Consider the following 12307-nt stretch of genomic DNA (forward strand, 5'->3'; position numbering starts at 1 on the left):
CCTTATACCAAACTGTATTACAAGACCACTATAATCAAAACAGCCTGGTACTAGAATAAAAACAGGCACATAGACCAATGGAAGAGAACAGAGAGCCCAGAAATAAACCCAAGTTTCTGTGGTCAATTAATTTTCGACAAAGGGGGACAGCAACATAAAACGGAGTAAAAATAGCCTCTTCAACAAATGGTGTTGGGAGAACTGTACAGCTACATGCAAAAAAATGAGACTTGAGCACCAACTTACACCATACACAAAAATAAATTCAAGGTGGATAAAAAATTTAAATATAAGCCATGACACCATTAAAGTTCTTAGAGGAGAACATAAGCAAGAAAATCTCAGATATTTCACACAGCAATATTTTCACTGATATGTCCCCTAGTGCAAGGAATATAAAGGAAAGAATAAACAAATGGGATCTCATCAAAATAAAAAGCTTCTGTGTGGCTAAAGAAAACAGTATTAAGATAAAAAGACAACCAACTGTATGGGAAAACGTGTTTGCCAATGATACGTCAGACAAGGGTTTAATCTCCACAACATATAAAGAACTCACATGACTCTGCTCTAAGAAGACAAGCAACCCAATTAAAAAAGTGGGCAAAGGACTTGAACAAACACTTCTCTGAGGAGGACATATAGAGGATCCAGAGACACATGAAAAGATGCTCAGTACTGCTGAGAAAGAGATGCAAATTAAAACTACAATGAGATACCACGTCACACCAGTCAGAATGGCCATCATAAACAAAGCAACAAACAACAAGTGTTGGAGAGGTTGTGGAGAAAAGTGAATCCTAGTTCGCTGTTGGTGGGATTGCAGACTGTTTCAACCACTATGGAAAACAGTATGGAATTTTCTCAGAAATTTAAAAATAAAAATGCCTTTTGACCTGGCAGTTCCACTGCTAGGATTGTATCCTAAGAACCCTGAAACACCAATCCAAAAGAACCTACGCACCCCAATGTTCATAGCAGCAATTTACAATAGCCAAGTGCTGGAAGCAACCTAAATGCCCATCAGTAAATGAATGGATCCAAAAACTATGATACATTTACACAATGGAATTTTATGCAGCAGAAAGAAAGAAGGAGCTCCTACCCTTTGCAAGAGCATGGATGGAACTGGAAAGCATTATGCTAAGCAAAATAAGCCAGGAGGTAAAAGACAAATACCACATGATCTCACCTTTAACAGGAACCTAATCAACAAAACAAACAAGCAAAATATAACCAAAAACACTGAAATTTAGAACATGCTGACAGTGACCAGAGGGGATAGGGGAGAGAATTTCAAGGAAAAAGGGTGAAGGGTTTGCAGGAACAATGATAAATTACACATGGACAATAACAGAGGAAGTGTGGAAATAGGGGAGGGAGATGGTATTGTGCTGGGGTGGTGGGAAAGGGAAGAAAACTGTACTTGAACAACAATAAAAGAATTTTTTAAAGAAAATCTAACATTAACTTATATGGATTCTTAAATAAAATTGTCCAAGATTGGCTTAGCCTATGCTTGTTGTAGGCTCCTAAATCACAAACCTAGGACAGATCACTGTAGAACCAACCTTATCTATTAAGAGGGGCCTCAGAGCTGAAGAGCAAACACTGAAGACTGTGTGATAAAGAAGAGAACGCTTTTAGTTCTCAGATATACTGACTCTGTAAGGCACAGATGCTTATTAGGACAACACTGTCCTATTAGAAAATAGTGCAGACCATGGATTCAATTCACATATGTAACATCAAATTTCATAGTAGCTACATTAAAGAAAAAGAAATGGAATTCATTTTAACCATACATTTTGTTTAACCTAACATATCTAAAATTTAGTTATCACTTCAGTGTGTTATCAATATAAAAATTAGTAATGAGGCATAGTGTATCCTTTTTGGTATTTAGTTCTAAAAAATCCAGAGTGTATTTCAAGTTTATAGTATATTTCTGTGTGAACCAGCTACATTTCTAGGGCTCAGTAGCCATGTGTAGCTAGTGGCTGATATATTGGGAGTATAGTGCCAGACAAATGTTCCTCTAAATCTCAGAGATTCCTAAAGCAATGTGACCACCTCTTTCTTCATGAAAGGAAATTCACACATTCTCCATTGGCAGGACTGGACTCTGGGCACTTTCTTTTTCCGCTCTCTAATTAAAGAGATATCAGAGCAGGGCTGTTTCTTAGGGTTCTGCTTTTGTGCTCCTGAACTTCTTATTTATTCTGCTTTGTGAGCATAAGAGGTACACTCGCTCTGCTTGTGTGGGAGTTTCTGGCCTTACCTGGGCTTACAGATAAAGCTAATAGGATTCTGCCACCACTACAAGGCTCACTCCCTCATCCTAACCCTGTTTCAGGCCCCAAACCAAGGGTAAAATGGCAAGTCCTGCATCTGTCAATAAATAGGCAAAGATATAACTCAGTTTTTCCCTCTGTAAGTGCACACAAATCACAAGACTTGTTCTCCAACTATGCTGTCCTGCATTTCCCTACTGACCAACTGTTTAGCTTACTAATTAGAACTAACATTTATTGTGTGTTCCATGTGTAAAATTTAATTTGCTAAGTTCTCATAGTATAATTTCATGGGTGCTATTATTAACCTTATTTGATAGATAACCATAAAAGAACTCTTTAGGTACATCAAGTACTTTGGCCAAGGTCACACAATCCAGGATAGAGCTGGAGTTAGGCCCAGCTCAGAAGCCTATACTTATAAGCACTATGTTCTACCCTGACCTGCTTTCTGGCTTCTGAAATTTCCTATTGGTTTCATGATCCACATCTTGTCCTAACTTCCTAGACTGGCAGCCACCCATCCAAACAAGCTCCAAATCTTTCCTGACCTAGCTCTCCTCCTGGTACTTTATAACATTTTCTAGCAGGACTAGATCCTTGTCTCTATCTTAATCAGCATCTGCAAGACTCAGATATACCAGATTCAAGACCTTTGGCCATCCACCTCTGCATGGGAAAACAGGGAAGAAGTGCTCAGAGCAGCACTCAATTAATATTTGTTTTCCAAGACTTGCTGACCAAGGTGCTGGAAGCTGGGGCTACAGCATGAAACAAAAATGACATGTCACCTGCATTCAGATAACTTATATTTTAGTGAGGGGACAAAGACAGTAAGTAAATAAACCCAAAAACTGAAGACAGTTTTATATAATAATAAGTACTATGAAAAAATAAAACAGTGTGTTATTGTAGATCCAGTTGACTCTTCCCTGAGGAGACAGAACCATTACATATCAGCCAACATGTCAAATGCTCCCCCATCAAACACCAGATCAGCCACCAAAACCCCTGGAAGGGCTGAGGATATTTTTGATTTGCAAGATCTAAATGTTATCTAAACCTACCTCATGCCCCAGGCAGCACAGCTGGGGCTACTAGTCAACATTGCTCAACACCCAGAACTTTGTACCAAAAGCTGCCTACAGTCAGCTGCAAGTGCCTTGGTCACTTTATTTCAGATCTCCTACAGGGCACAGAAAGTATGGTTGAAAAGGCATAGTCTGTGAGTCGGGCAGACTTGGCTCAGATGCTTACGAAGCTGTGTGGCCTTGGAAAAGGTCTATAAAATAGGTATGTGACATCCAACTTGCAGAGGCTAAGGTGAGAATTTTTGCCATACCTGTTTCGATGTAGAAAATCACTGCTTTGTTGTCCCTTTTTGTCACCAAGTAGTAAGTACAGCTATCGTCTGTTGCTCCATCCTGAACCCCCACTTTGACTATAGTGGACTTTTACTTTCTATTTTATTAACTTTTATGTAGTTGATATTTTTAACGATCAATTTGATCCTTTTATAGAGATGAAATTATATTACATACTGAATATCATTTTTTAAATATATTTTATTGATTATACCATTACAGTTGTTCTATTCTCCCCCTTCATTCATTTTTTTAAATGTGTGTTCTAATATACTCCTCTGGGAGCACTGAGATTCACTGCTCTAGTTTTTTCAACTGGAAATCAAAAAGCTTTATTATTAAGTAGGCATATGTGCTTACCAATTAAAACTCATGGAGCATGACAGGTTTTTGTGCTTAGCAAATGTGGTAATCATATGAATTCCACTTCCATGTACATTTGAGTGAGAAGATGCCTCTCCATCATCCCTGTCTGAGCCCTGCCTCAGAGTTGGAAGTTGGTAATGGTCTGTGACTCAGAGATAGAGTGCCAGTGACTTGAAAATAAATAAAATGAAAGAAATCAAATTTTGTTTATTTAAATGTTCATGAGCTGTGAACAGCTATATCAAAACAGCAACATCAAAATAGTTCAATCAAAATGTACAGTACCCTTCCATACAGTACATGTAGAAAATGGCACATATGTTTGAGCACATAGTAGGTGCACAATAAATAGTGAATGTCACTATCATTTTCTTTAACTGTTACAACTCTAGATTTCTGGTACTGGCAATGAACTCGGCAGACATTTTCCAAGCACCTAATATGTTCCTGATACTGGCCCTCCACCTGCAGGAGCAGATATGAGCAGAACTATGTCTCCAGCAGCTAGCTTTCCTTATTTCCCTGGAGCCTTCCACCAGCTGACCCAGCAATGAAAGAAACTCTGCCAAAGCTAGCATAAGGGATGCAAGAACTTGACTGGAATGTTTTGTTTGAGCTCCAACTCATTTGTTATTGTATTTTCATTTGTGTTCTCAGCTGCTGCTATAGTGTGCATTATTTTTAGAAGCTAAAAAATATGAGTAAGTAAGGAGAAAGAAAAGGTGGTTTACCCTGCTAAATTTTCAACATTTAGAGAACAACAAGATTCTAAAATGCTGGGGGACATTTAGAGAAAAAGGTTAAGACAGAAAAGATAGCTCTCTGCTTCTGGTGAATTTTGGAAATCGTTTTGAAAAATGCAATGCATAGACCTGGAGAGCAATTAAAAACTAAAACATCATGGCTATCTGATGGACTCCACATATCCTGCAGAGCCAGGGTACTTGGTTCTTAGAATTGATGGAATTTTATGTTCATGACAATAATCCGGGTCAGTTAAGGTATTTACTGAAGATGAAATATGCTTCTCATTATACGTGAGACCTAATTTATTGGAAAAACAAACCTGCCTTCAGACTAAATAAAATCCCCTCTAAATCCAGACTTTAAATATGCCTTAAAACATAGAAAATTCAGAATATCCTTGTGAGTAGAGACGAGGGAAAGTCATAAATCACAATCTGCATTTGAACATTGTCGTCTGATTACTTGAAGTATTTTTTAAAATTTTTGAGACTAAGGAAAAGATTTAGTGGAATATTAGCACATAGAGAAAGGATGGATAGATTAGGAAAAGCAAAAACTCAAAGTCCATATTTCAAAGAACACGGGGTAGTGATCAGCTGTGCAAAATCAGAGCAAAGTTAGAGTTTGGAGGAGGGTAAGGGATGGATCTAGGTTTTGTGGGCCATAAGATTCATATAAATGGGGCCGGGGGAATCTTCTTTAAAAGACAAAATTTTAAAATTACACATTAACAAAATTAGGTTCTGGGCTTTGGAAGGGGCTCATGCAACAGAGGGTCCCTGAAGCTTATGCTTCCTTAGCTCCATGTTAAACCTCCCGCATTTTAAAAGACAAAGAGAAAAGCATTCACAGACCAGAACTCAAGAGGCTATCAGTTCTGATCTCATCACTCACATTCATTCTTTGTAACTATGAGTGAGTTATTTATTCTCATTGTACTTCCATGTTTAATCTGGCAAATGATGCTTGTGATATCCAAAAAAATGAAAAAGAGAAAGGTGAGACTTCTAGTCAAGATGGCAGCTTGGTAAACATGGGTCAGCTCCTCTCACAACCACATCAAAATTACAACTAAATTATATAATAACCATCACTCAAAACCATCAGAAATAGAGTTGAATGGAAGTCTGACAACTATGGAATTAAAGAAACCACATCCATCCAGACCACTAGGAGGGTCAGAGACATGGAACAAGCTGGTCCCACATCCACGTGTGGTGGACAAAAATTCAGCAGGTATATCTCGTGAATGAGGAGTTCGAACCCCACACCAGGCACACCCGCCCAGGGTTCCAGTGCCAGGAATATAAATCTCCATAACTTCTGGTTGCACAAACCAGTAGAAATGGAGTTGGTGGAAGAAACTTCTTGAGTCCCAAGCAGTTTACCTAAGAGAACCTGCACACAGACTTATTCCCTTGGAGCTCTGGTACCAGGGAAGCAGCTTGAAAGTCACCAGTGGTATACAGGGAGGAACTGAAGTGTCTGCATCAAGGCAAAAGCTGAGAGACAGCTTTCTCCCAGGCAGAAAGAAAGGCAGAGCCACAGAGTCAGCAGGCATGTTCCACATTTGAGACTCCATCAACTTGGCTAACACTGTTTGCCACTGCTCTGGAGATCCCCTGAAGGTATACCTCACTCAATTTATGTCTGTTAACAGTGGCTTTTTACATACAAAAGACTGGTATTGGTTCATGCTCTATACCTTCCTAAATCCCTGCAATCAAGCAACAGCTGGCTTCAGAGAGCCCAAGCCATCATATCCCTTGCCAAGTGGCTCCAGGCCCAGCACTAGCAGCTGCCAGCCTAGATTCACAGCTTGGCCCCACCTGGGAATCTCCAAGCCTAGCACAAGTAGCAGCCACCTCGGATTGCTTTATAAGTCAAACAGGGTGCTCTGAACAAAACATAGGTTGGGCTGAAATGGCCAGCACCACCTGGGGAAACCCCAGGGTCTGTGAACCCAGTAGACAGCTACAGGCCACACTGAAGCACCATCACCCAGCCCCCGCACAGCTGATCCTCCATGGAGGAAAGAGGTTTGTGGTCAATGGTCACAGCCAATCCATGCAACTGATTGGCTTCAGTAAATCCCTCCCAATGATCTCCCAGCGGTAACCAAGGCTCAACTACAAGAGGAAGGTATATTCAGCCCACAAGACGGGCGAATCTTGAGTACCCAGCTTGGGTGATAGGGGAGGCTGTGCCACTAGAACCTACAGGACACCTACTACATTAGGCCACACAACCAAAACACAGAGTCAAAGCAGCTTTACCTAATACATAGAAACAAACACATGAACACTGCCAAAACAAGGAGACATGGCCCAAATGAAACAATAGATCAAAACTTCAGAAAAAAGCTAAACAAAATGTAAATTAGTCATCTATGACATGCAGAGTTGTTTTTTAAATATATTTTATTGATTATGTTATTACAATTGTCCCATTTTTTCTCCCCTTTATTCCCCTCTACCTTGTACCCTCCTCCCATCATCATTCTACCACCTTAGTTCATGTCCATGGAATATACATATAAGTTCTTTGGCTTCCCCATTTCCCATACTATTCTTAACCTCCCCATCTATTTTGTACTAATTGTTTATGCTTCTTATTCCCTGTACCTTCCCTGCCAATTGTCTCCCTCTCCTTCCCCTCTGATAACCCTCCATGTGATCACTATTTCTGTAATCTTTTCCTGTCCTAGTTATTTGCTTAATTTGTTCTTGTGGGTTTTTTGTTCAGTTGTTGACAATTGTGAGTTTGTTGTCAATTTACTGTCTGTACTTTTGATCTTCTTCTTTTTCTTAGATAAGTCAACATTTTATATAATAAGGGCTGGATGATGATGAACTTCTTGAACTTGACCTTATCTGAGAAACACTTTATCTGCCCTTCCATTCTAAATGATAGCTTTGCTGGATAGAGTAATCTTGGATGTAGGTCCTTGCCTTTAATGACTTTCAATACTTCTTTCCAGCCCATTCTTGTATGCAAGGTTTCTTTTGAGAAATCACCTGATAGCCTTATAGGAAATCCTTTGTAGGTAACTGTCTCCTTTTCTCTTGCTGTTTCTAAGATTCTCTCCTTATCTTTCATCTTGGGTAATGCAGCCATCATGTACCTAGGTGTGTGCTTCCTTGGGTCCAACTTCTTTGAGACTCTCTGGGCTTCCTGGACTTCCTGGGAGTCTATTTCCTTTGCCAGACTAGGGAAGTTCTCCTTCATTATGTTTTCAAATAAGTTTTCAATTTCTTGTTCTTGTTCTTCTTCTGGTAACTCTATGGTTTGATGCTGGGACATTTAAAGTTGTTCCAGATGATCCTAAGCCTCTCCTCATTTTTTTTGAATTCTTCATTTTGTTCTAATTGAATATTTATTTCTTTATTCTGCTCCAAATCATTGATTCAAGTCTCAGTTTCCTTCCCATCACTATTGGTTTCCTGTATATTTTCTTTTATTTCACTGTTCATAGCCTCCATTTTTTCCTCTATTTTGTGACCATACTCAACCATTTCTGTAAGTATCCTGATTACCAGTGTATTGAACTCTGCATCTTATAGGTTGGCTCTCTCTTCATCACTTAGTTGTATTTTTTCTGGAGGTTTGATCTTTATTTTCATTTGGGCCATATTTTTTCCTGGACTACCTGTTATGTAGTAAGGAGCAGAGACTTAGGTATTCGCCAGAACAGGGCAACCCACATCACTTTGTTCTGGTGTTGTATGCTGGGGAGGGGGTCTGAGAGGGAATAGTACTGCTTGCTCAGCTCTGCTGGCTTACAGTCACTTCCTCCACTACCCACAAGCATTTTGGACTCTTCTGGCACTGATTCCAAGATGGGTAGTTTTGTGTACATTCTAGGACCCCTTTTTCTCTCCAACAAACTTTGCTGTGAGGCTGGGGGCTTCTCCTGCGATCTCAACCTCAATCATTTTTTTCAGTCAGAGTTTCTGAGGCTTTCTTTCCCTATGCTGTAAACCTGGCTTGCATGGTCTGTCTTACTCCCCAGTTGTTTCTCCCAGTTTATCCACATGCGAATGTAGGGTCACCCAGTCCTCCAGCTTGCCACCTTACCTGGTGTGCCACCTGACACCTTTCCCACCCCAACCTCCAGCTGTTGCCTAGCCATAAGTCATCTCTACCTTGGCTACCCATCTCTATCCCTCCTACCGCTCTCAATGAGTGTTTCCTCTTTAACTCCTTGGTTGTCAGACTTCCATACAGTTTGACTTTCTGACAGTTCTGGTAATTTTTTGTTTTTAAATTTGTTGTTGTCCTTCTTTTGGTTGTGCAAGAAGGCAAAGTGTATCTACCTACACCTCCATCTTGGCTGGAAGCCCTCGATGCAGAGTTCTAAACACTCCTTGTAAGGATGGTCAAGGAACTTAGTGAGGACCTCAACAGCTAAAATAAGATCCAATCCAAAACAAAGGAAATGCTAATTAAAATAAAAAACAATTTACAGGGAAACAACAGCACAGTGGATGAAGCCAAGAATTAAATAGATGATTTGGAACATAGAAAGCAAAAAACAACCAATCCGAACAAGAAGAAAAAAAAGAATCCAAAACATAAGGCTAGTATAAGCAGCCTCTGGTACCATTTTAAGAAGTCCAACATTTGCATCAGAGGTGCCAGAAGGAAGAGAGAAAGAGTAAGAAATTGGAAATCTATTTGAAAAATAATGAAAGGAAACTTTTCTAATTTGGTGAAAGAAATAGATATGCAAGTCCAGAAAGTACAGAGTCTCAAACAAGATGAATGCAAAGAGGCCCACTCCAAGACACATCATAATTAAAATGCCAAAGGTTAAAGATAAAGAAATAATCTTAAAAAGCAGCAAGAGAAAGGAGGACTGGAAAGGTGACAGAGGAGTGAATGGAAGCCACACTATCCTCCTACCAGGACAAATCCAAAATTACAACTAAATTGTGAAGAAAACACGGGAACAAACAACTTCTATTTGACATAGTATTTGAAGTCCAAGTCACAGCAATTAAACAAGAAAAAGAAGTAAAAGGTATCCAAACTGGAAAAAGGAAAGTAAAACTGTCATTATTTACAGATGACATGATAGTATACACAGAAAACCCTATAAACTCCAACAAAAATATTACTGAACCTAATAAGTGAATTTGGCAATAGTGGGATGCAAAGTCAATATTCAGAAATCAAAGGCATTTTGGTACACCAACATCAAAATATCACAAACAGAAATCAGAAAAAAAATCCCACTTGTTATACCAACAAAAAAAATAAACTAAAGCACCTAGAAATAAACTTAACCAAGGAGTTAAAAGACTTGTACTCAGAAAACTACACAAAACTGAAGAAAGAAATGAAGGAAGACAAAATAAATGGGAGCATTTACACCATATTCACGGATTACAAGAATTAACATCATCAAAATGTCCATACTACCCAATGCAATTTACAGATTCAACACAATCCCTATTAAAGTACCAATGACATATTTCACAGATACAGAACAAGTATGTCAAGTATTTGTATGGAACCATAAATGACCCCAAATAGCTGTAGCAATACTGAAAAAGAAAAACAAAGTAGGAAGGATCACAATATCTGACATCAAACTATATTACAAGGCCACAGTAATCAAAACAGTTTGGTACTGGTATAAGAACATACACACAGATCAATGGAACAGAATAGGGAGCCCAGAAATAAACCCATGTCTCTATGGTCAGTTAATATTCCACAAAGGGAATACTCATAAGCAGTATTCCCATAATCTTGAGAATTGTCCCACATATGGAGAATCACACTTTGTTATATATCTTGGCATCCTTCTGGCTTTGTGTTCATTTATTACATACAGGAGTGAGACATCCAGTAGCATGACATGGGGCTTGCAGCATGCATGAATCACCTCAACCTTAAATAAAGGCGTGTTAGGCATTCCCTAACGGCTCTGAATTTTCTTCCATCTGCCCGAATCCCATGTGAATCTGCTGGCCTTAAAAGGCTGCAAGACAATTGGTGCCATTGGCAGGATTCCTTGCAGTATGGTATGAATGTGGAGGAGCCATTGGCCTCCTAGGAGACAGGTTTGAAGGGTGGCTGGTCACCAGTATGTGGTATTCAGTGATGAATCTCCTGGCAGCATGGGCTCCTCCCCAAAATTGGCCCGATGTTAGATGAAAGGCTGCAAAATGATCAGTAAAGATTATTGGGCCCCCAATATACCTTTTTCTCTATAATTTTATTGGCATCATTATATAATGTACACATCTCTACATTCAATTATTTATTTAACTCAGCCAGCAACTGCTGAGTGCTGGGAATAGTGAAGTGAACATGACAGGTAAGTTCCCTGCTCCTTGTGCTGTTTCATTTCAGTTGAGGGTAAGAGATGATAAATGAATAAGAAACAACTACTGCAAAATGCAGTGATTCCAGCTAGCAACAATGTCTGTGGAGAAAGTAAAACAGGAGACTTCTGGCCAAGATGGAGGTGTAGGTAGACACACTATGCCTCCTCCCATAACCAAAATAAGGATGACAACAATTTACAAACAAAATACCAACCAGAACTGACAGAAAAGTGAACTTGAATGGAAGTTGGACAACCAAGGAGATCAAATAGACACAATCATCCAGACTGGTACATGGGGCGGAGTCAGGCTGGTGGATGGAGAGGGGTCCTGGCACAAAAAGTGGTGCCACCGGGCATGAAGGACATCTTGGGCATGCAAGATGACAGCTTGTGGACCATGGGCATGCAGGTGAATGCCCTGGAAGACCCTGGGCACAGGGTGGCAATGGGCAGACCCAGAGAGGCAGTGATTGTGAAGCAAGGCACTACCTGCAAGGCAGCTGACCAGGCAGTCCCATATTCGCGCGTAGATAAAGCAGGAGAAATTGTGGAGTGAGACAGGCCGTGCAACCCAGGGTCCCAGCACTGGGAAATAAACCCTCAAAACATCAATTGAAAACACCTGTGGGGGTTGATGCTCATGGAGAGACTCCCAGCCTCACAGGAAAGTTTGTTGGAAAGACCCACATGGTCCTAGAATGTATACAAGCCCACCCACCTGGGAATCAGCACCAGAAAGGCTCAGTTTGCTTGGGGCAAGGTGGAGGGGACTGAGATTTAACAGAGAGTGGAGCAAGTGCCATTGTTCCCTCTTGAACCCCGCCCCCACATACAGTATCACAACCCAGCAACTGGGTTGCTCTGTCCTGGTGAACATCTAAGGCTCTGGCCCTCATATGTAACAGATGCCACAAGACGAAAAAAAAATGGTCCAAATAGAAGAACAAATAACAGCTCCACAGCAAATACAACTAAGTAATGAACAGATAGCCAACCTATCAGGTGCACAGTTCAAAGCACTGGTGCTCAGAATGCTCACAGAATTGGTTGAATTTGGTCACAAATTAGGTAAAAAAAATGAAGACTACACTAAGTGAAATGAAGGGAAATGCACAGGGATCCAATAGTGATGGGAAGAACACTGGGACTCAAATCAATAAAGTTGACCAGAAGGAAGAAAGAAACAACCAAACAGA

This window comes from Sturnira hondurensis, unplaced genomic scaffold, assembly GCF_014824575.4.
Source record: "Sturnira hondurensis isolate 20B ecotype Veracruz unplaced genomic scaffold, ASM1482457v3 Scaffold0025370, whole genome shotgun sequence".
NCBI classification, from domain to species: Eukaryota; Metazoa; Chordata; class Mammalia; order Chiroptera; family Phyllostomidae; genus Sturnira; species Sturnira hondurensis.